At 35.7% G+C, this 26,521-nt stretch overlaps 1 protein-coding gene across 6 annotated transcripts in view; it reads right to left on the reverse strand.

Annotated features, from left to right (window-relative positions):
• The window catches only part of TRPS1 (transcriptional repressor GATA binding 1), a 260,386-nt gene that overhangs the window by 232,054 nt on the left and 1,811 nt on the right, over nucleotides 1-26,521 (reverse strand). The window contains exon 1 of one of the 6 annotated variants that reach the window (XM_073018320.1): nucleotides 1,087-26,521. The exons of the other annotated variants lie outside the window; for them this stretch is intronic. The gene's annotated coding sequence lies outside the window, so the exon portion shown is untranslated. The remainder of the gene's footprint in view (nucleotides 1-1,086) is intronic. 6 annotated transcript variants of the gene reach the window in all.

The raw sequence follows: 26,521 nt of genomic DNA on the forward strand, positions 1-26,521 counted from the left end.
ACACTAGTGGGTGCCAGGTTAAAAGATGACTGTCCAAAAAGGGGCAGCAGGGTCTCTGTAGGGAACAACCACAGATTATTCTTTCAATCTATACCATCCCACGCCTTTCACCAGAGGCACACTGAATTACAATGAGCTCAATAAATACATTTCAAAATGGGTTATCAAATTACCAGCCTATAGCAATGGCTTCCCGTCACTGAAGATCTATATTGAAAAACAACTGTGACATGGAAATGAAAACTCCATTTTCATTTGGGAGGCCAGGGTGGGTAGATCACCTGAGGTCAGGAGTTCGAGGCCACCCTGGCCAACATGGTGAAACTCCATCTCTACTAAAAATACAAAAAATTAGCTGAGCATGATGGCGCATGCCTGTAGCCTCAGGTACTAGGGAGGCTGAGGCAGGAGAATCACTTGAACCTGGGAGGCGGGGGTTGCAGTAAGCCTAGATTGCACCACTGCGCTCCAGCCTGAGCGACAGAGTGAGACTCCGTCTCAAACACAAAACAAAACTCCTTTTTCAGTTTTCCTAATTTCCAAAGTCTACAATATATGTATAATCCCAGCACTTTGGGGGACTGAGATGGGAAGAATTCCTTGAGGCCAGGAGTTCAGGACCAGCCTAGAAAATATAGCAAGACTCCGTCTTTACAAAAAATTAGAAAATTAGCCAGGCATGATGGCTTATGCCTGTAGTCCCAGCTATTTAGGAGGCTGAGGCTGGAAGAGCCCTTGACCCAAGAGTTCAAGGCTACAGGGCGCTATGATTGCACCACAGCACACCAGCCTAGGCAACACAGCAAGACCCTGTCTCAAAAAAAAAACAAAAGAAAACATATATATACACACATTCACTTATTAAAAACACTATATACATACATAATAGTCATATATACGATATGAATACAAACAGAAACATACAGATGGACCTATTGACTCATTTATTGCTAAGCAAAAAAATAATAAGAGAACTGTGTTTAAATGACAAAAATGACAGAAAATCACTATCATTCACACCCTCTGAAAGTCTTTTGGAAATTTTTGTATGATTTCTAGAACTTCTTCCATTATTTAAAAACTTACATAACCAAAAGAGTAATTCTAATCATCTCATCAATGCACTCTGTAAGCTTCCAGTTATGAAACTTGTGAATTTTATAATCCAAATACAATTCAATAGCAGCACCTGTCAACAAAAATTTAGAATTAGTACTCTCAGTTAGGGACATCTTTTCTATCAAATAAAAAATAACTCCAAAGGTGCATGGTAATTTCTCCTAGAAAATATGAATGACTGTGTCAGTGCTAAAAAAAAAATGCTTTGATAACCTAACCCCAGCAAAAACATTAGTAATTTTAATCATTTTTATTATTCCCTAAAAAGACATATTTCATTAATGTTTTTATCTCTGATACTGAAAGCATGCTTACTTCGTGAAAAAAAAAATATATATATATATATACAGGCACACCTCAGAGATACTATAGATTCAGTTCCAGACCACTACAATAAAGTTAATATTGCAATAAAGCAAATCACATGAATATTTTGGTTTCCCAGTACATATAAAAGCTACATTTACATTATACAATGGTCTATTAAGTGGGTGATAGTATTATGTCTAAAAAAATGCACTTAGTTAAAAACATTCTTTAATGCTAAAAAATACTAACAATCATCTGAGTCTTGAGCAATTTGTAGTCTTTTTGCTGGTCTTGCCTCATCGTTGATGGCTGCTCAGTGGAGGTTTTTGCTGAAGGTGGGGGTATCTATGGCAATTTCTTAAAACAAGGCAACAATGAAGCTTCCCACATCAACTGACTCTTCTTTTCATGAATGATTTGTTTGTAGCATGCAATGCCATTTGATAGCATTTTACCCACGGTAGAATTTCCTTTAAAACTGGAGTCAGTCATCTCCAACACTGCTGCTGCTTTATCAACTAAGTTGATGGAATATTCTAAATCCTTTGTCATTTCGACAATGCTCACAGCATCCCCACCAGGAGTAGCTTCCATCTCAGGAAACCACTTTCTTTGCTCATCTTTAAGAAAAAGCAACACCTCATCCATTCCAGTTTTATCAGGAGATGGCAGTAATTCAGTCATATCTTCAGGCTCCACTTCTAATTCTAGTTCTCTTGCTATTTCTACCACATCTGCACTTCCTCCACTAATGTCTTGAAGCCTTCCAAGTCATCCATGAGAGTCGGAATCAACTTCTTCCAAACTTTTGCTAATGCTGATGTTTTGACAACCTCCCATGAATCACGAATGTTCTTAATGGTATCTCGAATGATGTGTCCTTTCCAGAAAGTTTTCAACTCACTTTGTCCAGATCCACCAGAAGAATCACTATGGCAGTTATAGCTTCATGAAATGTATGTCTTAAATAATGACTTGAATTTTGAAATTTCTCCTTGATCCAAGGACTGCAGAAGGGACGCTGTGTTAGCAGGCATGAACACAACATTCATCTCTTTGTACATCTCCATCAGAGCTTCTGGGGTGACTGCGTGCACTGTCAGTGAGCAGTAATACTTTTAAAAGAATCTTTTTCCAAGTAGTAGGTCTCAAAAGTGCACTTCAAATATTCAGTAAACCATACTGTAAACAAATGTGCTATCCTTCAGGCTTTGCTGTTCCTTTTATAGAGCACAGCCCCACAGAGTAGATTTACCATAATGATTAAGGGTTCCAGAATCTTTGGAATGCTAAATCAGCAACAGATTCTACTTCAAGTCATCAGCTGCATTAGCCCCTAACTAGTCAGCCTGTCCTTTGAAGTTTTCAATCCAGGCATTGCCTATTCTCCTCTAGCTATGAAACCCCTAGATGGCATCTTCTTCCAACAGAAAGCTGTTTTGTCTCCACTGAAAATCTGTTGTTTAGTGTAGCCACCTTCATCATTGATCTTAACTAGATCTTCTGGATAATGTGCTACAGCTTCTTCATCATCACTTGCTGCTTCACCTTGTACTTTTATGTTATGGATATGACATATCTCTTTAAAACCCATGAACCAACCTCTGCTGGCTTCAAACTTTTCTTCTGCAACTTCTTTATCTCTCTCAGCTTTCACCGAATCAAACAGAGGGCCTTGCTCTGGATTAGGCTGTGCCCGAAGGGAATGTCATGGCTGGCTTCATCTTCTCTCCAACCACTAAAACTTTCTCCATATCAGCAATAAGGCTGTTTTTGCTTTCTTATCATGTGTGTGCTCAACCGAGTGGCATTTTTAATTTCCTTCAAGCACTTTTTCTTTGCATTCACAACCTGGCCATGTGGCACAAGAGGCCTAGTTTTTGGCTTCTCTCTTTTTCAGCATGCCTTCCTCACTAAGCTTAATCATTTCTAGCTTTCGATTTAAAGTGAGAGATATGAAACCCTTCTTTTCACTTGAACACTTAGAGGCCACTGTACGGTTATTAATAGGCTGAATTTCAAAATCATTGCATCTCATGGAATAGGGAGGACCAACGAGCCCCAGAGAGACAAGGGAACAGCCAGACAGTGGAGCACTCAAAACAAACACATTTATCAATTAAGTTTGCCATCTTACGTGGGCACCATTCATGGCTCCCCAAAACAATTACAATAGTGACATCAAAGATCACAGACCACCATATCAGATATAATATAATAACAATGAAAAGGTCTGAAATATAGCACGAATTTTCCAAATGTGACAAAAGAGACATAAGGTAAACACATATTTTTGAAAAAACGGTGATGACAGATTTGCCTGACGCAGGGTTGCCACAAACCTTTATTTATAAAAAAGGTAACATCTACGGAGTGTAATAAATGAAAGTGTAATAAAACGAGGTATGCTTGCATATGTATATATGTATATATACACACATACATACACACACTTAGCTTGAAATTTAGGATATGTGGTTATAACTCAGAATCACTCTGCTATAGAGTACACCCTACAGTGACTATGGAATCACACAACTTCTATTTATTATTCTCCTGCTGAAAACCTGGGTGATCTCAGTAATAACAAACCATTTTTATTAACGAAGTGCTTATGATCATGTAGGACATATCCCACGTAATCAAAATAAAACTTCTAAAATATCCAGCGAGAACCACAAAACATTATCTCTAAAATGCTGCTCCTCAAGAAAGGTCCTGATATATTCAAAATTAAAACAACCTATTGAAAAATAAGACAGTCATTAGTTTTGAGGAGGAATTGTGTGCTCATTTTGGAGAAGAGGAAAAATGTCATAAAATTAACGCAAAAAAGTTACTATAAGAGGAAATCTCTGGATATCAAAATGTCATATTTTTTAAATCCCATATTAAAATCAGGTGCCAATACAAATATTACAAAAAAAAGATGGCACATATCATTAAAGGCCCGTAAAAGGTCATTAAGGCAAAGATGTACAATGTGAAAAAAAAATGCAAAAATACTTCTTGCAAGTATTTCCAATTTAGACCTTGAACTCGGCACTACTGAATACCAAAGCTTATAGAAGTGAAATTCAAACATAACAGAGCTTTTGAATTTAAGGCATGTATTCTACCAAGGTATGACACTGAGCTAACCTTTTGGGATAATATAATGCCATTCTTTTCTACAATAGCTGACGGCTAGAATGCTCAGTTTGTTCCTCTCCGTAAATATCCTAAATATAATTGTTAAAATTAAAAATAAAATAAGGCCTTAGAAATACTATTTTGAATAGCCTAAGCACTCCCATAGTTAATGATATACAGAAATTACAAAGATTAGAAACAGAACAATCATTATCATTATTGATAGAAATAAATACTCAGTCGTTTTACATTCACCAAACCTGTTTTACACATCTTATCTAAACTGATTCTTCTCCCAAAACCTGTGCCCAGGTACTATTACTCACAGCCTATGGGTGAGAAGACTGCACTCTAGAGAAATTACAGAATTACTTTAAGACTGGTTTTATTCCAACAGAGCCACATCACAAAAAGGAAAACATAGCTACAACCTATGGGACTTCTAACCATAGCTGGACATGAGTCTATTCCAGACAGTCGCGTGTCCCAAAAGGCACTGTGATGACTGAACTTTCTTTTAATTTGTATTGTGCGTTTCTGGAGAACAAATAAACTCGAAAAGAGGTCAAAGTGCTCGTTATAGAAAAATGCAAAATAAAACAAAAAGTTTAGAAAATACTGTGATCCACATTTATGACAACTATAATAATAAGTATGCCCCCCATACTCTAGGACTGGCTCCTCCAGCCATGAGAAAAATATATGGTGGACCTAAAGTCTTTATTATTTGAATATTAAAGCACAGTTTCTGGTGCTGTGCGTTCAGTACCTTTCTTCTAATAATGTAATTATTTAGCTTAGATGTTTGATGGCAAACAGTAGTTACTAATAATTGGTTTAGTATTATTTTTATCATGAGGTCATGGTTTTCTTTTAAACACATTACTGTAAAAAGAGTTGCCGTACTAAATCATACATTAAAGGGATTTTTTTGTAATAAAGCATCTCTAATTTTAACTACTATAACTTATGAAATCAACTCATGTTGTCAACTGAAAAATTCTCCCCTACAGAAAGCAATACTAGAAGTTGAAGTGTTGCAAATTAAAAAGAAGACTCTAAACTTCCCCATTTTAAAAAAAATATATTTTAAAGTTAATGAAGGGGTCCAGAGATAAATCCTGTCACCTACAATTTAAAATGGCCACCTCACATCCAGTTATATATCAACTATTTTCTTTACCTGATATTAGGCACACTGGAAATCTCAAGGCAAAAATGAAGCAGTTGGATACAAATTCCATGAAACAATATAGCTCAGTTATCGCAAAATATCTCTTGTGGAAACATTTCAGAACAGCTCTACTAAAAATACTAATTTTCCTGATATGGCCTTACTAATATAGACTTCTAGAAAAGGAAATTAATACAGAGGGTATAAAAAGCATGCCCTTAACAAGAGTTAATTTAAAAAGAAGCTTGATGATGTAAAGAAGGCAAAAACTTGATAGGGATCCACGTATAGCAACTGTCTTAAAAGTTCATAATTTAAGAAAAATACAAAGGCCTCAGTTTCCAGAATGCTAAAAATATAGTAGCCTTATATACATATATAGCCTTAGCCACTCCAAAAGGCTTCATGTGCTTGTAAAACTATTACATTATAAGGTAAATTTTGATTTACTGAATATGACTTTCTTTATAGTTTCTGATTGAGAATGCATGAGACACACACTTCCATCTACTCAAGAATGTTTATGTAAGTAAATATACTTCCAAGTATCAGAAACACTTTAAGCAGCTCCTTGAAAACTCTGTATGAGAAAGTACATGACTAATTTAAAGACTAATAATACATTTTTATTAATTACAAAGCTTGTACTTTATCTCAGTTTTAGTTATCTCAATAAAAAATGGGCAATTTTGTTATATTCACTTGAGGTTATTTTTTCAGGCTGTCCTTCTTTGCCTTATTCCTGGACTCATCAATAATCTATGCCATCATTTTAAATTTTTTCATATTTACATTAGTGCTTAATTTTAATATGTGACTTAAAAAAAAAAAAAAAAAGACTTTTTGATAGCCAGAGATCTCCTCCCACAGTAAGGAACTCTCTTTTTTGCATTAATCTCATGCCTCTTACAGTTCGCCCAATGATCACAGGTGAATAATAAGATTTAAGGATGAGTAACTGCTGATGAACCCAATTTGGGATCTGGCAAGAGGAAATTAGAGCGTCAAATAAAGGAGGGGCGGCAGCAAAGAGGAAGCAAAAGACAAGACAAGAGGGAAGAGAGTTTATGGAGAAAGGAAGCCAAGTTGGGAAGTGGGGAGAAGGGCAGGCTGGCCAGGGGATGCGACGCGACAGGGCAGAGGGAGTGGGGAGAGGCGGGCAGGAGGCGGCCTCCACGCAGCTGGCAGAGCAGGCAGCGCTGGGAGAGGGAGGATAAGAGGGAGGCTGCAGGCACCGCGCAGCAGCCGAGGATGAGCGAGGTAACCGGAGGGAACGGGCGCACACAACTGCTTCCGCAGGACTTCCTGCGATAACACGCCCACAGCCCGGGCGCCGAGCACGCGTGGTGGCGGCCTCAGGCCCGGGGCTCCTGAGAGAGCGAACGCCAGCGACACACACGCAGCTCCTGTCGTGTCGCCGCTGCCGCCTAGGCAGGGCCGCAGACAGCAGCCTCTTTCCCAGACTCAGCCAACTCACTCTCACCGTAGTTGCTCCAGAATCCGTGAAAAGAAAATGGAACGCTATTTCTGTTCCTGATCTGCAGTTCTGATTTTTTTTTTCTTCTTAAAAATAAAAGGAAAACATTTTTAAAGAAAATGTCCTTTATTATCATTATTATTACTACTATTTTTATTTCTCTGGCTACACTATCCATTAAAGCACACTGAGTCTTTAAAGCTCTTTCATAAAATATAAATTACTTAAAAATCTAACCGACACACTGGATAATAACTGATGCAAGTATACTGTTTTAACTCTAACCCAAACCACGCTTTCTTTTGTGTGTATGTGTTTGTAACACACATAAGCCACCTCAGATTCAAAGCTGTCAAGACCCTATGTGAAGCAGGGGTAGTTACCCAGGAGTATAAATACACTAAGAAATACAAAGCCATAGGATTATCAGGACAGTACCACATCCCTGTCATTCAACAACTTCCCCTTACAAGAGGGTGCTGATCACAGACTTTTTACTGTAATGGAGCCAAGAAGAGACAGTTACTTAAACTAATAGAGTTCTTTTTTTAACCAGAGACAGCAGATATCGCTACAGAAAGAATACTGGTTGGATGTTTCCTGAATTATTACAAAAAACATTTGTTTAAATGTCTCATATATAAAGGTGACGGCCTTATCTCTCTGACAATGAATTAGGGCCTAAGGAGAAAGCAAATTGGAACAGTGTTAACATTAAAAAGTCATCTAGTCTTTGAAATACTATTATAATACTACCTTGGAAGACAGAGCAACTCAAATCTTGTTCACCCACCAGATAAGAAACAAAGTAGAGGGAACCTCAGCTCTTCAGGGCCAGGCTGCCTGGACTGAAATCCTGACTCTGCTACTTGCTACCTGTTGTAGCCTAGGCAATTCATTATACTTTCCTGAGACCCAGTTCTCTCCATTCTATAAAATGAACATGACAGCACTTTCTACCTCAAGTGAAGACAATACACAGCAGACTGCTCAACCAATATGAACCAGGATCAGCATTTTAAGGCGGCCCCAATGGAAGACGAACCTCTTGAAACGCAGCCTTTCCCCGGCCAACCTAGCTCACCTATGGCCTGTGGTTGCGCTCACTTTTATTTAGTAATCAGTGCTTAGCTGCACATCTACCAAGTCAGTTATTACTACACGCAGCTCATTTCTATGCAAACCGTGTCCAGCCTTTGGGCAAAGTTTGCATGCCCTCTGCTCCCTGATGTTCACAAGTGAAAACACTAAGCCCAACACATTTAATAATGTCCTCCTTCCCATCATTAAAGGGCACCATGCAGCTTTAGCAGCCAGGAAACTAGCCCAGCACACATGCTGTGCAGCTGGCAATAGAGGCATCTTCAACAGCATCCACTCCTACATACAGTCTGATAAGGAACATTTTAATGGAGCCAAAACATCCATTTCCTTCCTCTATTTCTGCATTTAGCAAACAGGAGAGCTGGACAATCATATCAGGGATTATGAAATGGCCACTAAGGCTACCAGAACAGCAGGTCTAAATTTCGCCTACTCACTTTCAACCAAAAGTATGCACCCTTTCAGTTGTGGAAAAGTACAGAGGATTTTAAAAACCCCTACTTATTAACTAGCGTGTACTCTACAGTGAAACTGTTTCTACTGTCACTTAATTTGCAAAATCCAAGCAGATATTACTTTTAAAAATCCAGTGAAACTGTTTCTACTGTCGCTTAATTTGCAAAATCAAAGCAGATACTACTTTTAAAAATCCAACTATCTCTTTCAAAGGATTTGTAAAGTTGCTTACAGACTTAAGGTGACATCAGAAAAGCATGTTGGTATAATGCAGTTAGCTAAGGTTTCTAGGAAGCTTTGGAATGTTTTGTTTTTAAAGAAGGGATAGATAAGTGCAAGTCCTACAAGTAATGAACTGTCCTAGAAGCAAAGAAATTCATTAAATAGATCTCCTTGATTTCTCCTTCATGGTCCCATGTCCATACAGATTTGGGAATGCACAATAATAGCAGGGCTTAATTTTCCAGAGCTGTTTAAGGTAATATTTAGGTGCTTAACAGAGTTAAATGTTAAATCAAAGGGACTTCCCAATTCTCAGATAAAATAATTTTTTAAGTTAAAAAAAAGGAAATTCTTAAACTTCAAAATTGTTCCCAGGCTTTTAAGACAAAATTAAAAGTGATTAGTAAAAATCAAACATTCAAAGAAATCTCAGAGGCATTGTTGTTCCAACATGAAAAACGTCTCAGCAGCTATTATTCAGTTATCACTTGATTGGCTATCACTCAGGGAAACATGAATATTAAAAATATCTGAGCAAAGAGGAATACAATATCCTCTTGCTGCCATAAACCTGGGCATCTTAAAGCAACATTACCTATGGTTGTGCTCAGCTCCTAACCCTACTCATCAATATTCATGTTACGTCTCCTGAGTCTAAATCACCCTTGCCCCCTCAGCATGCAAGCATTGGACCCACTTACAAGTAACTTTCATCCTGAAGCCAAGACATAAGCCATTGTCCTCAAACATCACAACACAACCTTTGGGCCTGAGAATATTCAAAACATGGACGTTAAAAAGGCACATTTCTGACTCATGACCTTAGAGCCTAACGCTGTTATCCTCAGTTAAGGACACATCATTTATCATCTTGCATCTCTGATGAGTTCATGGTGTCTCACATATAATATCAGTAAAGTACAAGGCTGCTTGTGTTCTCCTTTTCCTATATTTTTCAAATGAATTCAGGCTTCCCCTTTGCCTTAGTTTCACTGGCACTGTTCCACTTCGCTAAATGACATTAATCGATAAAAGGCAGGATTTGAAAGCACACTGCAAAATACAACATACTACGTTGCAACCAGTGGTATCCTATATCCTACCTTAGGAACGATACATTAGGGCAAACATCAAGAAACATATATAACTTATGCAATACCAGGTAATATTTATTTTCTGCTGAAACCTCACAAACCAATTTCACAACTTTCTTAGTACCTGAAAGTCTATGTTGCCGGCCAAAGTGTTCTTCCCCTATGTTCCTATTTAATGCAACACTTTTGAGAACTACTGCATCCAAGTCATTTGTAAAGGGAACAAAAATGAATTAGGTATGCTCTCACTCTCCTCAGGTTCGTGATGCCCAGTAGCTCCTGGTGTGAGCTATGCTAAAGCCACACAGAAATGGGGGCACAAGGCGAGGATGTTTTAACCTAAATGAGCAGAGGTAGAAAGTGTCAGGAAGAATATAGAAGCAAACATACCGTGGAACAGGTGGAATCCCTGTAGTTACGGCTGCGTAGAAGGCATTTCATAAAGAGGGAAGAATATGAACAGAAGTCAGTGTGATAATGTTCTAGGACTGGAAAGCACTACAGTAAGGATAGACACATGATGTAGTACAGATGGAACTGGTAAATTGGGGGCAAACTGAAGGGTCCTGAATGCCAAGTTAATGATGATAAACAAGTTTAAAAGCAACTACTTATGGAGGCTGAGTTCCATATTGGAACTCAGAACCAAGTTAGGTCTAGAGGTGAAGGCTCAGAAGTTATTTCATTTGGATAAAAAGCTAAAAGCATAAAACCCTCCAAGAAAACTGCATAGATTAAGAGAACATTCAATGACAGACTAGAACAAGTGTGGCAGAGATGCAGTGCCTGGAAGCCAAGTCAGAAGAGATACTCAAGAGAATGGCTGGCAGCATCCAATTCATCTGAGAGATGCAGTCAGATGGAAAGACCATTGGGGCCTGGCTTCCATGAGGCTACTGGCGACTTCAATACAGCAATGTCAACAAACAGAGGAGCCTTGGCAGATATCGCTTAGTTGAGAAATGGAGATTCACATGAAATGAAACCCAGATTCGGGCATTCAATATTTTCTCCACTCTGAGGTTATTTTTATTTTTATGTCTGAGTAGGTTTCTCTTTTATCTGAAACAGAACAAACTCCGTATCCAACTTAAAAGCATTCTAATTAATAAATCTCAACAAGCAACGTTTTGACTTTACCATGTCACTTGCAAGTTGAAATCCATCTGGAAATAAATAAAAAGTAGCTGTTTGTTTTGTTTTACCTTGTCTTGTTCTAAACTTTCAAAGGAGCCATATTCAATACTTGTTGTTACCTAAAATCCATCCCTTGCTTAAAACCTAATCTATCTCTCAGCTTCATTAGCCATGTATAAGCTATAGAATTGCATTTGGACTCTTCCTAGATTCCAAGAATGGTCCATAATCAGTCTACAACTGGATTATAATCCAAATACCAGAAGATAATGCTATTTAACTAGCTTCTATAAAATATCCACAATAGTCTGTGTTCACAAATATGCCTCATGAGAATAATTATAAAATAGTTTAAAGAATGTCTGAAAAGGAGTTTTCCAAAGTAGGTGACTACATGAGCATAGCTGTGATTCAGGGCATTTTCAATACAGTTAAGTGTATACTGATTTATCAGGAAGGTAAATCCCTTAAGAGGTGGAAATAAACATTAAAACATAGCAACTCATCTTATTTAAACCTTTCTGGATATCACCTGTTACAAAAACCAACTAAAAAACAGTGCTTTCTGATAAACAAAGCCCAGAATAAGAACTCTGTTGCCTTATTTTGATCTGCAATGCCAAGAGTACATGAAAAGGTTCCAATCTCTCAAAGTCAAAGAAGAAAACGAGATATTTTACATACAGGGGGAGAATTATGTAAAAAATAAATAACATTAACAAAATCATTAAGAAAAACTAGGGCTCATAAGCACTGATAGGGTTTCCTCTGGTTCTATAAGGTATACAATGAATGACAAATTATAATTCACAGTCTGGGTGAAAAATAAACTTTGCTATATAGAGATAATAGCCACAGGACGAGAAGGAAAAAAACTAGATGATTATGTAATAATAATGGAAGTTTTCAGCCTTTCTTCATATAGTACGCTCACCACACCAAGAAAGAAATTTTACGTGGGATGACCAGCATAATAGTCAAAATAGTTCCTTAACCCATTTTAAAATTGCTTTTTAATGTTAAACATCATTCTATAATTTTCTGATTTAATTGATTATATCTGATGGAATGAGTAAGATTATTTTCCACCAGCAAACTGTTTCATTTAAAGGAATAACTATTTACAAGCTATTTATAAAAAAGGCTTTTCACTTAAAAGAAACATTAAAGAAACAAAAACAAAAACAAAAAAGACAAGGTTGCCCTCTGGCTAAGAGACAGAGAGGAAAACCCATGCAAATGAAAGTACAATGTCTTCTTCACCCTGCGACTCAGGATGAACTGAACGGGTTCAAATACAGACCCTGGACCAGCCCAGGCGTTTCCAGGGCCTGACACACCTCCTCCTCCTCCACCTCTTCCAGCATTTCATAGACATTTCTGGAGCTATGCTCTGAAAGAGCTTGGGGCTGTCTTAGGTTCAACATCTTTCTGCATGATTTTAAAGAAATATTTACCACAATTCTTTAAAATCCAGAGGTGAAAATGACAATAGCATTGGGGTTGTAATGTGTGAATTTCACTTATGCAGGCATTCACCCTTTGGACTATACAATATAACTATTAGGTCTGGAAGACAAGAAACAAGGGATTTAAGTAAAATACCTCAGAAGTCTAAGAAGACAGAGAATTATTCGTGTATTTCCACTCCAACAAAGTAAATGATTAAAATTAGCTTAACTGTAATCAATAAACATAAATTGCATCCATGTTGTATGGTGGAGGCATGGCTAAAAATGGAAAGTTGAGAAATTCTAAAAGAAAAATAGAGGCATTAAATGTACACTTTAAATTATTTTCACTACATTTGAAGTTGAAATTGATCATTCAAAAGACAGGATTCACAAGGAAAGTATTTAAAATAAATGAGGTCCTTTTATTTTTCTTTCATTAGTTTTTTATAAATGCTGAGGAGTTTATGTAAAACACCACTTACGGTTTTTCCAGCCAGATTTTAATAACTAATTGCACATTTCAAGCCTAATCTCACAGATGCTGTCTACAGTTTTTCAACCTGCCAAGGGAACTATGGCGTTATGAATAAAGAAACATCCATTTCATGGAAGATAAAAATATCCTTAATTCAAATGGACTATTTTTAAAAATATTACTCTCTATATAGATAAATGTTAAAGCTGCTTTAAGCTAAAGGAAAAGAGTAATACAAACTTAGCTTCTTATTAATGACCAATTTCATAACCAGTTTTCAGTACCATTTAGATTTTATCTAAATGAACCCAACATTTCTATTGCTAAGGTGTTTGAAAAAAGCATTAAGCCTAGATTTTTCGCAGTAATTCTTTAACTTTCTGTGACAGCTTCTAAACATTTGATGCCCATCAATCTAAAGTATTGATAAAGAAATCATGTGAATAGATCAACTGATTCATTATGATCAATTTCTCACTGCATCCTAATAAATGACATTTTAATTCTATTCTCATATCCATGTGCAAAAGGAAAAATAAAGATTAATGAATCTTAACTAGTGAGCAGATTTCCTCAGCAAACATCAAAATCATCTAGTGTTTGACATATGAATGAGGATGGTGAACACACCCAAGTTCTAGTTCAGTCCTTTAACCAAGTAGGGGGAGGTCACCTTTATGTTCAGTTTTTTTGTTTATAAAATAAGATCATGCTAGAATGGATAGTAGTTCAAGTCCTTTCTGTCACTCAGAATAAAACATGACCCAGTGGTCACTCTGATATACCTGAAGTCAAGAAAAACAAAGAAGTAAAACCAAACTTGAACGGCAGATTTTAGACTGACCAGCTGAAGAAAGTTCCACCATTGAGAAAAGAAGTGTTTCCTTGGCCAGGGTCTATTTCTCCATAACAGAATGTTAAAATACTCTTAAGCCTAAACCCTTATTTTTTCCTTTTATGGGAAGCTGAACACTGTACACTTTGGCACAATATGTCCAAAGCAGAATAGATGGGGGCCAGCTCTTATAGTGAAATCACAGAACTAAGCGAGTCACCTCAGAGACTACACCATTTACCCTACATCTGACTTCAGAGGGGCGATTTCATTTATTCTTCTGTTTATATGTTTTTGCGCATGGTTTCATTAATGTAACCTAATGAAATAAAATGTACATTCTGTTAGCTCAGAAAGTCACTTAATATATATGTACATGATCTTTTGCCAAAAAAAAGAGTTATCAATTATTTTTACAATGGTGTTTATGAAAAGAATCCCCTACATTCTCCCACATTAGGAAAAGATTAAAAGAGCTATTGAACTTTTCATAATTTATCTGTACATAGAGGCTTTGAATTAAATCTAAAAACATCATCCTGCCTCTTCTATTGTATTCCAAATGGGCAAATTTTTTAAATTACACTTTCAAAATAACACGTTAGCAAGATTCAAAATCAGCACATTATCTTAATTACACAACACCGATGTGATTACATCGGACCAAACATTTTGGCAAAACGTTTGCCTGACATCACAGGAACCAAACAAGGGGGTGGCTAGTTGAAATGTCCACATTTCTACCAGTGGAGACACCAAAATATTGTTAAATACACTCTACTAGCAATAGAAATAATGAGCTCTCTCAGAACCAATTCCACTTTCCAGGGCCTAGTATGGGTAATGTATTAGAGATACAAAATTTGCAGTTTGGTATCTGAAATTTACTTAGGGCCTAATGCATTTATTCCTCTAATGAAAATGTTTTCTAATAGTATTCAAGATGTATGTGCAGAGCTGTTACTTGTTTACAGTAGCAGCTTATTTGTCTTTATACATAATTATAATTTAAGAATGCCGATCATCTCAGGCAAAGCGGTCGAAAAACAAAAACAGCCGACAAAACCAGAGAAAGCTTTCTTTATTCTAAAACGTCTTTACATTAAAATATGTCAGATTAAAGTATCCACTCTACATACAGATTTAATTTTAACCCTGTGTCTGGGCAGTATTTTAAATTTTTTTTATCACTTTTGGAGAATTCCACAGAACTATCTTAAGCTAGTTTCAAACCTGGTAAAAGTTGTGAGTTCTTTTTTTTCTTTTTCCTCCCATCAAATTTTGAGATATAAAATGCATCATGTCTAAATGAGAAACAATCAAATGTTATATTATTTTACATCATTCATAGTTTTCAACTAACCACAACAATACTATATGATTTTCCAACATCACTGTTTTTTTGAAGTGAAAATGACTTATGAAAGGATTTCACTCTAACTACTCTTTAGAAATGACCAAAATATCTTATCATGAAAAGGTGTGACAGGAGAACTGAAATCACTGATATCTCAATTTCTGATGCATCAAAATGTTTCTGAAAAAACAACACAAGAGAAAATAATACAAAATAAGTGCAAAAATCATTTGCGTTTTATAGGCAATAACAAGGTTTCTAGAATAAGAAAACCCCAAAAAGATAAAGTACTTCCTCTACTTTCTGATAAGCTTTAAAAGAAAAAAACTAAACCAAGTATTTCACAATCAATGGACTTCAAGTAATCCAAGAGAATTTGGGAAACATTTCTCTAAAAACTAATCCAGAACACAAGGTGTCAGTTTGGAAATAATGGAAGCATATTTCGTTTTAAAAATCTAAAACTTTTTAAAGACAAAAATTCAAGTTAACATCCCAGTGATTAACTCTGGAACTGCTTAGCCAAAAACAACTTTCGGCACTTACAACATAAAACTGTCAGTTTCCTCTGCTTGGAGACAAAACATACAAAGAGCAAACATTCACAGTTATATTTTCCTAGACATGAAAGATAGAACTAACTTTCATAAAAGGTGATCACTCTGAGTATTTCTACCTGCTATGATATTCATGTCGTAGCTCCTAAAAATCAGTTACAAATTCCAAACCTCAGAACTATCCTTAATAGATGGCTACTATTCCAGTTTGCGTTACTCCCTAAACTTGATGGAAATACAATCATTTATTGAACTACACTAGCTCAACGCATAAATATGTTAAGCAGCCTGTGACTGATGTTACTGAATTTATAAGCTACCAGAAACAAGTAAACTCCTTACTGTAGACCTCAAAGAGTTGATAACATGATACTTGGCATTCTACTTCTTGGGAATCTAAAACATAATGATATTGAGAATCTTTTAAGTATTCTTCTGCCCTAAATCCAGAAAACATGACTTTCAAGCATCATCCATGGTCAAATGGTCAAATTCATATTTATAAACTTGGAATAGAGAGTTTGGTGGAAGTATTGCATAACTAAAATTGACTTTTTTTTTAAGCCAGAACTATGTCACAGTTGGTGCTTGTAATTGTTTCAAAACTATACAACTTTATTTAATTCCATGCAATGCATTTCCTCATAGAAATGGAATAGCAAACTCCTACTCAATAGCAAACAATAAAATAAAATAAAATAAAGTATGTAAGCTTCTTCCTCTTCTTAGACACTGCCCCCAAAATGGAAAAGTTATACAGAAAGGTAAGTAAAAATCCTGCAGCTTACACATTTTTCCACTGAGAAGGTAAATCCTTACTCCAGAAACCAAAATATTAGACCCCAAACAGTGTGGAGGGAAGAGGGGTAGGAGGTTGAAAAAAAGAAAAAAGTGATGACCAAGCAGGGCAGAATAGACCAGAGGAAGCATGCTTGATCTCAGCATAATTTTCTTTAGCATCCTAAAATCAACGACATCACGCAGCCTATGATCTCTGCTTACTCTTCTGAAAACCATTCAGAGGATTTTCAAAACGGAAGAAATCTAGTTGTGCTTCCAAATGCCAAATGAACTAACAGGACCTTCCACTCCTGAAGGAAAACAGCACAGTAGCGCACCAGAAGCTAGAGAATGCTTTTTGTCACGCAAAGCCGGAACTGATGAGTGTGACCCCAATGGGGTTTATCTAAAATTCCCAAGTACAACAGGCGAAGGGGTCAAAGTTTTCTATGCCAGAGATATATAAATAAAGCCATATGCAGCAACCATTCCTTATGTTATCATGGATTATACAGTATCCTAGTCCCCCTTCTGTTCAGATATATATACATCTCTCTTTTAAAGAAGGAACTGAAAATGGGAAAAATTAAAAGGAGGGAAACCTGCTAACACTAATATCTACCCCCAGTTCTCCAGCTCTAATCATTATTGCTCTCATTTTTAAAATGTTAGTATTGCCAAGGACACACTGAATTGTTCAGAGAGTGAGAAGAACATGTATGTGCATAATTACGTGCTAACAGTGATATACTGAATTATTCTGGGAGTAAAAAGTACATGATGTACATAAATGTACACAAATACATGTAACACTAAATATAAATATACGTAACATTAAATCCACACAAATATGTGTAACACTAAATACAAATATGCGTAACACTAAAAAGCTGAATGTTAGACACAGTGAAGATGCAAGATCGTGTACACATATTTACACATAAAATGTGTACATTATTATTTTTACTAATGACCTAAAATCGTCTTACTGACAGCTTTCTTAAAGCTTATTAAAGTAAAAAGAAAAAGTAAAATGTGTTATAAATAATTAGGGCATTCCTTCAAAAGCACAAGTTTTCTTAAACACGGGACTTTAAAAACGGACTAAGCAGTGATGGGATAGAGTAAAATAGTTTATTATAATTGAGGTTTAGATGACAGTGGGTTTCTTACAGTAATTTACCACATCATACATCCAAAGAATGTAATTCAAATGCATTATAAATACAAAGGAGAAACATCTCTTAGTGTTTGTTTATAAGTTACAGAAAATAGTATTTCAAATTTTTCAATCCTTGAATGTGTAACTGCTTACACTAACCACTTGAAGATAAATTATTTTCTAAAACTTCCGTAAGTTTGCAGAACTGAGGAGGAAATTCTGCAATAATCTTCTAAAAAGGTATACTTCCAATATTAATTTAAAGACAGCTTAACATCATTCGTATTTTTTAATTTATAATTTAAATATAATTACTCATACAAAAATTCAGCAGCCGAATACAGGCAAAACGTATCATTTTAAAAGCTCTCAAAGGTATATCAAAAAATAATTGAGAAAAAATTATTAATCATACAACAAAGAGATGAATATGTATTGAAAAATTTAGTAATATGGGCCTTGATTAAAATTAATATATATATGACCTGTCTTAACTTGGCATCAAAAAGCAAAGCAAAAACAAATACAAAACTTTCGCTACTTAATAGGATTGAGAGAAAATGGGCTGATGTATTTATTTCCACATCTTGCAAAGCTAAAGATGATATGCAGATAATGACATCACAAAGTAGGCACAAGCAGAATTTGGTTTTTAATTTGTTTTGTCTATCATGGTCTCATTTCAGAACCAAAATTACAATTAAATTAACCCTCAAATAGGTGTTGGGATGCATTAAGTAATTAAAATGGGCATTACAAAGACTAAAGTCATTTCAAAAAATATGTAATATGTTAAAATTCCATGTAGTGCCTGTAATGTAAAAACATTCTATGCAAGTGAGATTATAGCTATCCTGCACGTACATGTACGCACTTAGTTAATATGAAGCCACAAATTCATATGTTGCACTTGTGCATAGCTCAGAGAGAAAAAGCTAAAACTAGATTAGTAACGCTTGATCCCTTTGTACATGTAGTGTATCATGTAATAGAGAAATTAGATTCCACAAACTAACTTCTGCCATATATTTTTACACTATTTATAAACATATCTGATCTTCCATATGATACATAGAGAAACTGAAATAGCAATCCACATTGTATTGTAGAATCTAATCAGGAAGCACATGTTATATTATTAATGTTTATTGATTTGTAAGCTTTATACATTCTGTCCAAATTCTACAAGTAAAAACAGCTCTGAAATCCTTTTGATCTTTCTTTTTCTACAGCTAAGGTATTTTTAGTGTTTAAATAGCAGTTGATGTCATATCTATTGTCTTATACAGTACTGGATTCATTCCTGGTTACTATAATACTCAATTTAATAACTAATAATATTAATGCTTTTTTTCAAGCTTGGGGACATATACAGCAGATAATATAAATATGTTTACTATTTTTTATGATACTATACTACTCACTATCATGAATACAAAGTAATTAACAGATAAGGCTATTATTAATGCAAACAAGAGAACCATGCTTCCCTCAAAAAGAAAAAAAAGAAATGGAACATAAACTATAAATACTCATATATTTCCTTCTAACACTATCTAGTATAGAAGACAAATAGCTAACAATAAATCATCTGTTTATTCATGTTAAATAAATTTAATATGTACATTAACTTCTGACTTACTTAAAAGTATATGGAATATTTTCCAGAGCCTATTTTGACTGTGTCAATTACCCTAGATACCAAAGTTGTTATATTGTGTTGCTTGATGAAATAGGACATAGAGCAACCCTCAAAACCAGTATTACAAGCCTGGCAAATAGCATCACATTTGGGTGACGCACAGAATCCATCACCCTAGGGAAAAACGCATTGGGTCATAGTACAGAGTCTTTACATGTTCCATATTATTTCCACATAACGTTTTGAGATGATAGAATTGTAAACTATAAAGTGGTAGCCCATAAAATGATATACTCACAAACAGTCTGGTCCCTTAACTGCTCCTCTCAACAGAAATGAGACTTAAAAAATGATCTCAGAAGCATTTCTTAAAATGCGCTGAAAGGTGGCATTTTGATTTATAATTTTTTTCATTTAAAAAAATTCCTTAGTAAATTCAGAGCAGATATAAGTATTATGATAACAATTGATTCATTATGTTTAAACTCCATACTCATTTCAAACTTTTAGACTTCACAATGTAGGTCATGTTAACTCCTTAAAAGATTCACGTTTCAAGTACAGAGTTAATAGTTAGCATTCTAAATTCCACCATCAAAATGTGTCTGAGTATTATCTGTCTACATACATTCCATATATAAAACACACCTATAATAGCATGCACATATAATGGCAATAATTCAAACACAGCAAAGCTATCGTGAGTACTTCAAACATTTGCAGGCAATTACACTGCTAGAACTCCTCTCATATTATAGGTATTCTATGACTAGCTACTAAAAAATTACTCAAATCAAAATGTGTTACCTTTGTTCAAATAATACTGCTGTTCATTATATGACAGAAAATGTCATCCTTAATCTCTCGGGAACCAAGATAGTGGTGGATTCTTGGAGCAGAAGTAGTGCAGAATGGTTTGAGGCAAAACCGAAACATATTGTTTAAGTAAACCTTAAGGGGAGGGGAGCATATGCGCAATTGATGGAATTTTTTTTTTTTTTGGTATCATCTTCCACAAAGCCTCCCACCAACCCCTCCCCACCACTTACCAGTAAACAATCTGCTGATATTAAGGGACTACAACTCTAAACACCTCCCTTTGCCTTCTTTCCTTCTTGTTAAACTTGATTGCTTTTCCCTCAGTTTTGTAGTAACAAACAATATTCATTAAGTAAAAATTTATTAACAGATGCAGCCATAACATGAAATATATATTTGAAAACTTTGTAATAAAATGAATCTAGATTTACTCCAAGAAACTTTCACTATGCTGATGTGAACAACATATACGTTAAGTTCCTTGAGTTTTTCCAAACACATCTTTAAAGGAGCCATGAGCAAAAGAGGAATGCCTATGATTTGAACTAGAGTCTGTAACTCTCGTAAGAAAAACTGAGAAGCATATCAAGTAAATCAAAACTGTCAGATTTCTAAGCAGAGAACACTTCAATACCCCAAATATGCGGAATGCTTTTTATAGTCATAAATGCCTTAAAGACTAAACTCTTCCTTGTGTGACAATTTTCACTATATATATTATTCCTTAAATGTGCTCTAGGTAAGGAAGGAAAAAAAAAAATCTATCAGGAACAATTTGGGTTAAAAGCAAAGTCCACGACAAGTAACCATAAGATTTAAACCTCAGGAACAATTCACCAAAGAAAAGTTGAGACAGTACTTAGTTGTGACCCACCGAATGGGGCAGAGGGCCCCATTTCTGGGTGGCGTGTCTTTCCCCAAGGAAGGGAACACTAGCACAAATCTTTTTGCCCCCTAAAAATATTTTCCTACTTGCCAGCTTCTGAAGTTGCCCTGATGTCAATCAACATCACCAAGATGTCTCTTAACTAGTGAAAGTTGTTTGCCTGTGCAAAGTCAGAAAGAAAGACATGACTATTTATATTTTTTAAAAAAAGGAAACTATAAATACTGTTTGATAAATAGGGTTAAAAAAATCATCTAAAATTGTAAGAAAAAAAGAGCGGCCTGTAGAAACGCACTGACCCTTAAAATTAATGTTTTCAATCTAAAAATGCATTTTTGTAAAGTTTCATCTATTTTCCTTCCTCTGCACATAAAAATGATTAATGCCACATTTAAACTTCCACATTTTAGGCTCTTGCTAACAGGTGTCACATTCTTTATATAAACATATTCTTTGACCTGTGGCCATTGATAACCTTAATTAATTAATCTCCATTGAAACAAAAACAAATGGGTTTTTTTTTTTCCAAATAAGAAAGAAATAATGCAACGCAAATACCCACTCTCCCCAAAACCCAAAAACTGTTTAAGTTACGGTAACCTGAAATGCACCAGCCATCACAAAGAGCAATTGGAGAAATCCAGCAGTGCTCAGCAGGAAAGATTTTTAATAACAGATTGAAAAACAAGAATAAAAATAACTGCATCAACAGAGCCTTTCTTCCTCAGGCCACAAGCCCGTTCTTACTTGAACTTTTTTTTTTTTTTTTAAATGGCATTTTGGCCACTAAAACCAATCCAGAACATTATTAAAAGTTAAAAGCTACCAATTACTTCTGTCTGTTCTTTTAAAGCAAAGTTTGGCATTACGTCAGTTGGTTTAAAGAAAACAAGAAAGAGAGAGAGAAAGAGTAGGAGAGAAAGTTTCCTGCTTGTATAAACTAAACCACCAGGGAAGGTGTCTAGCCACTTGTAAAGTATTTACTGCAGGTTTTTAAAAGCTAGAAACATTTTAAAAATTAAAAGTTTTCTGTTATTATTTTTAGTGAAACACACTTAAGAACGACAAGTGTATCCTTAATGTCTTCTTCGGGGTGTCTTAATGTTATGTTTGTGTTTCAGTTATAACTTGGAATCAGAAAATGATTTCAAATGATGCTCCAAATTTGAAGTACATAGATAATTTCACCTTTATTTTTGCTATTTTTTGGATTTGTGCTCTTGGAAAAGGAAAAAAAAAAAAAAAAGTGGGACAGCAAAAAGTAAACCGCTACAATAATAGCTGCTATATGCTGCAGGGACCAGTCGAGTTTCCTCACCTAACTAATGCTTAACAATAAAATGGTTTTCACCTGTAGATCCTACTGCAACTTCAGAGATTCCTGAAGCTCAAAGATCCCTTTCTAACCAAAGTCAACTTCTACATTATTATGTCCATCAGAAAACCAAACTAAAGGCCAAATTCAGTTCTCAGGAACAGGAGAAACACTGAGCACTGTGACAGCTCAAAAAGTGATCATAATAATAAAATTGAAGATATTATTTATAATGGTCATATATCATTAATAGAATATTTTATACAAACAAATGACTTTGGCCCTACTTACATCGGAGGATAAATTTTGAAAAGTGGTTATATCCTTTGCAGCACTGTTTACTATTGAACAATGGTATAAAACAAGATTTGGTATTTTACCATATTTACTTTAATCCACTGGTTACAGCTTTCCAGAGACAAATTATTTTTAAAATTACACTAAAACAAACCTCTACGTAATTTTTTAATGTAAATAATTGCAAAGTATGTTAGTCTTTTCCACACACGACAAGTACTCTTAAACAATTAGATTAAATGTCTACTTGGCAAAGGCTAGAAGAGCATCTTTATAGTATATCTAAGGGAGACTCAAAAATTCCATAAATCATAACTATGATAGTAACAAAGAATTTACTTATTTCTGTATAATAACAAAAGATAAATGTCACTTTCACAGAGAAGCCATCACAGTAAAACCAAGTCCACGTATGCTGTCATTAATTTCCCAAAACTTCAACAAATGGTAAATAAGGATGATAAATGAGTACACAAGACTCAGAATTAGTTATCAATGGTATTAGCAGTTATCATCAGCAAAAGAGGGAGAAAAAGAAACCTATTACCTGAAAGCTTGACCTAGCAAGGATGAACAACAAAATACGAGCCCATAAAACTTGCCTGTTTTTATCAAATTGATTGTAACTTGTGAGCTGCAATATTTGGGACAGAACTGTCTGAGTTTATAGTTTTCTCTGCCTGCTAAAAACAGATGCAGACTACCACACTAGCTGTCCTGCGGAAACTAAATTAAGGAAAGGCAAATACCAAGTGGAAAGCTGTCAGCCTGTTGAATGAATGGCTTCATTTTACACACCAGAGAAATCTTAATAAGAATATGTTTTAATGTAAGCCAGTCATTTTATTTTAAGTTCATCACTTATTACAAAAATAATCATTCCTTTAAATCAATTATAGACACCTGCCCCTAACTTTCTTAAAGTCTATTTTGTTTTACACACAATAGCACAGTGTTGTTACATTATCGTTGCTATCAAAAGAACTGAAGTTAAAATATAATTATTTTAAAATATTTGTGTTATGAAAAACGTTTAAAGGTCAGTTATCAGTATTTATTCCAATTTCAAATTTGAAATAAAGTTCCAGTTCAAAAACAATTTGCTGCAAGTCCTCTGAAAACTTTCGGTAATGTTTATTTACAACAAAGAAGGTAAGACAAGAGTTTATAAAAAACATACACTCTTTGGTTGCTTTCTTCATAAAAATGTACAGATCATTAATCACATATTGTAGGTTGTATATCTGTACACACATACACATATACATCTAATAATAGTAGTGATAATAGTACCGTCACTGAAATACTTAACCGTAAAAGCTGCTTTTCCACAGACGCATGCATTTCCCTGTTTTAAAGGTTTTCCTTATGAATAAAGATTTCCGTATAGGAAGAGACCTGTATGATGTAAATCAGAATAAACTCAGGAGTGGTAGGTGACTTAAATAATACTGAAAATATGGTAGTAGTATGTGTAACTCATTTAGGATTAGCACACTGATTCGGATCCTAAACTGGTTTTCAAACACGTATGCAGAAAATGTTATAAAATCATTTAAAATATTAGTCATCGAAATGCTAAGTTCTAAATTCAGTTGAGACTTCACAGCTATTATGACACTTTTCTCCTTACCTTCAATGTTATCTTTAATAGACAAAGGACAAAACCTAAATAGTAGCACAGACCCTCACAGCATCTAGAATTCAAAGGAGTGACAAGCATTGTGTTAATAACTTGCTACTTTCCACCACTTATTTGAAAAGTGTTAGACTAGCTATTATGTATGTAAAAGCAGTATACACATATATATCCTAACATATAACATACATAGCAGGAAGCCATAAACATCAGCTCGCCGGTGGTAAATAACACTTTGCCAACAGAGCACTGATGAAGCTTCAGAAGGCCTCACATTTAGAGAAATCAAGTTATAATGTTGGCATTAAGACTCCATTTCCCCCTCAGGAGTTTTATTTTCACATTATTAACATCCAGAAATAATCGTCAAACTTTAGGATGTTACTAGCTAGCCCTATATATTAAATTGAATCTAGAGATGTTTTTATCCAAAGGTGTAGCTTTAAAAGGAAGTTATGAAATCCAAGGAGAGAGAAACTCTAAGAATATGTTTGACTTGTTAAGATTAAGCACATCATTAATAAACTTTCACTTAAAGGTAAAAAAAAAAAAAAAAAAATCCTCAAAATGTTGGTATCATTTCCAGACTGTCCTGTCAGCATCATAACTTACAGGAAACGCTTCATCTTCCCATACAAACCCTGTATTTATTCACAACCCTGGCATACTTGGGGAAAGAGAAAAAAAAAAAGCCCACACGATTTTAGATTCTGTTTGCTTTTATACGTTAACTGGTGGAATATCTGAGAGAGCCTTCTAAGCAAATGAGCGGCATGTAAAACTTCACAACAGTGACTTCAGAAACTTTCATTCTCATTTTGTCCACGTCAAGAACTGGCTGCCCGCACGACTTTCCTTTGCTGTCCCTTGCATTTTTAACTCTGGCAGCCTTTCCTAAATGATCAACTTTTTCTAAAACCAGCAGGAAAGTAACATGATGCCAGCAAGATCCATAGGTTTTAGCTTCAGAGCTGGAGGACTTTGAAGAATTGTTGGAAGGTTCCTATTTTATTTTTGCTTTGAACAATCAAGTTTTAGCCAACAACCAGGCCCGGAGTTATCATTTCTTTGTAATTTTGTCTCAGGCCCTATCTGTATTTTTCTTTTTGTACTTATTATCTCTCCCAGACCCTTTCCTGTTCACCTGGTGTGTTTACAAAAGTTCAGTGAATCTACAAAAGTTCAATGAATAGGCCTAACTTGTCTCAGATTTAACTTCTCCGCTGAGCTTCTCACTTACCTCGCTTAAACTCTAGCCGTGATTTTCCAAAATGGGATAAGAATGAATATTCTATCATAATTTAGATTCACCATTAAGATCCATGGCTTACTCAAAAAACTTTCAAAGCATCAAATATGAGGCCTAAAAAGATAGAGGGAAGTAAAGCCCGTCCTAAAATTTAATAAGTCCAAGATTCCCTCTGAAACCCACCAGTCCTTCTCACCCTCTAACTTAAATTGCTTTAGAGTCCTGGGGCCATAAAACAGTTACTGACTTCCCTGGGGAAGGGGGAAACACCACCATCTCAGACAGGTACTAACAAAAAAGCTTTCCCAGCCACAAAAACAGCTTTGCACTTCAAACAGCTCCCACCGCCGCCTCACCCTCAAATTATTCATGGGGTCCTATAATCCTGGAGTTATTTGGAGGGACAGCGATGTTTGCCTTGGCCTTTCAAAGATGCGTTTCTCTAGATCCCAAACAGGAACTAGACAGAAAGCAAAGCGTCTCTCCGCCTGGATGTCCCACCGCTGTCAGGCATTTAATCACAGGCCAGTGTCCCCTGACCCAAGCGACACATGGCGCATCAACCGCATCGCAGAGGAAGTCTGCCCCTTCCTCAGTCCCTAAGGAAGCGCCCGGGCTTCAAGGCCCTGCCACATGGTACGGACAGGGCACAGACCCCTCGGCCAAGCTGTCCTGAGCCGCTCTGAGGCGGGTGCACCAAGGGATGCGACACCCGCCTTCTCCAGAGCCCAGCTGGGCCTTTAAGGGAAAAAAGTTTGAAGCCTGTATTTGCAAACTCTTCAAAGCCAAAGGCAGTCCTGTGCTGTTTTCCCACTTTGGGGACCACACGG

The sequence above is a fragment of the Chlorocebus sabaeus genome, chromosome 8 (assembly GCF_047675955.1).
Source record: "Chlorocebus sabaeus isolate Y175 chromosome 8, mChlSab1.0.hap1, whole genome shotgun sequence".
NCBI classification, from domain to species: Eukaryota; Metazoa; Chordata; class Mammalia; order Primates; family Cercopithecidae; genus Chlorocebus; species Chlorocebus sabaeus.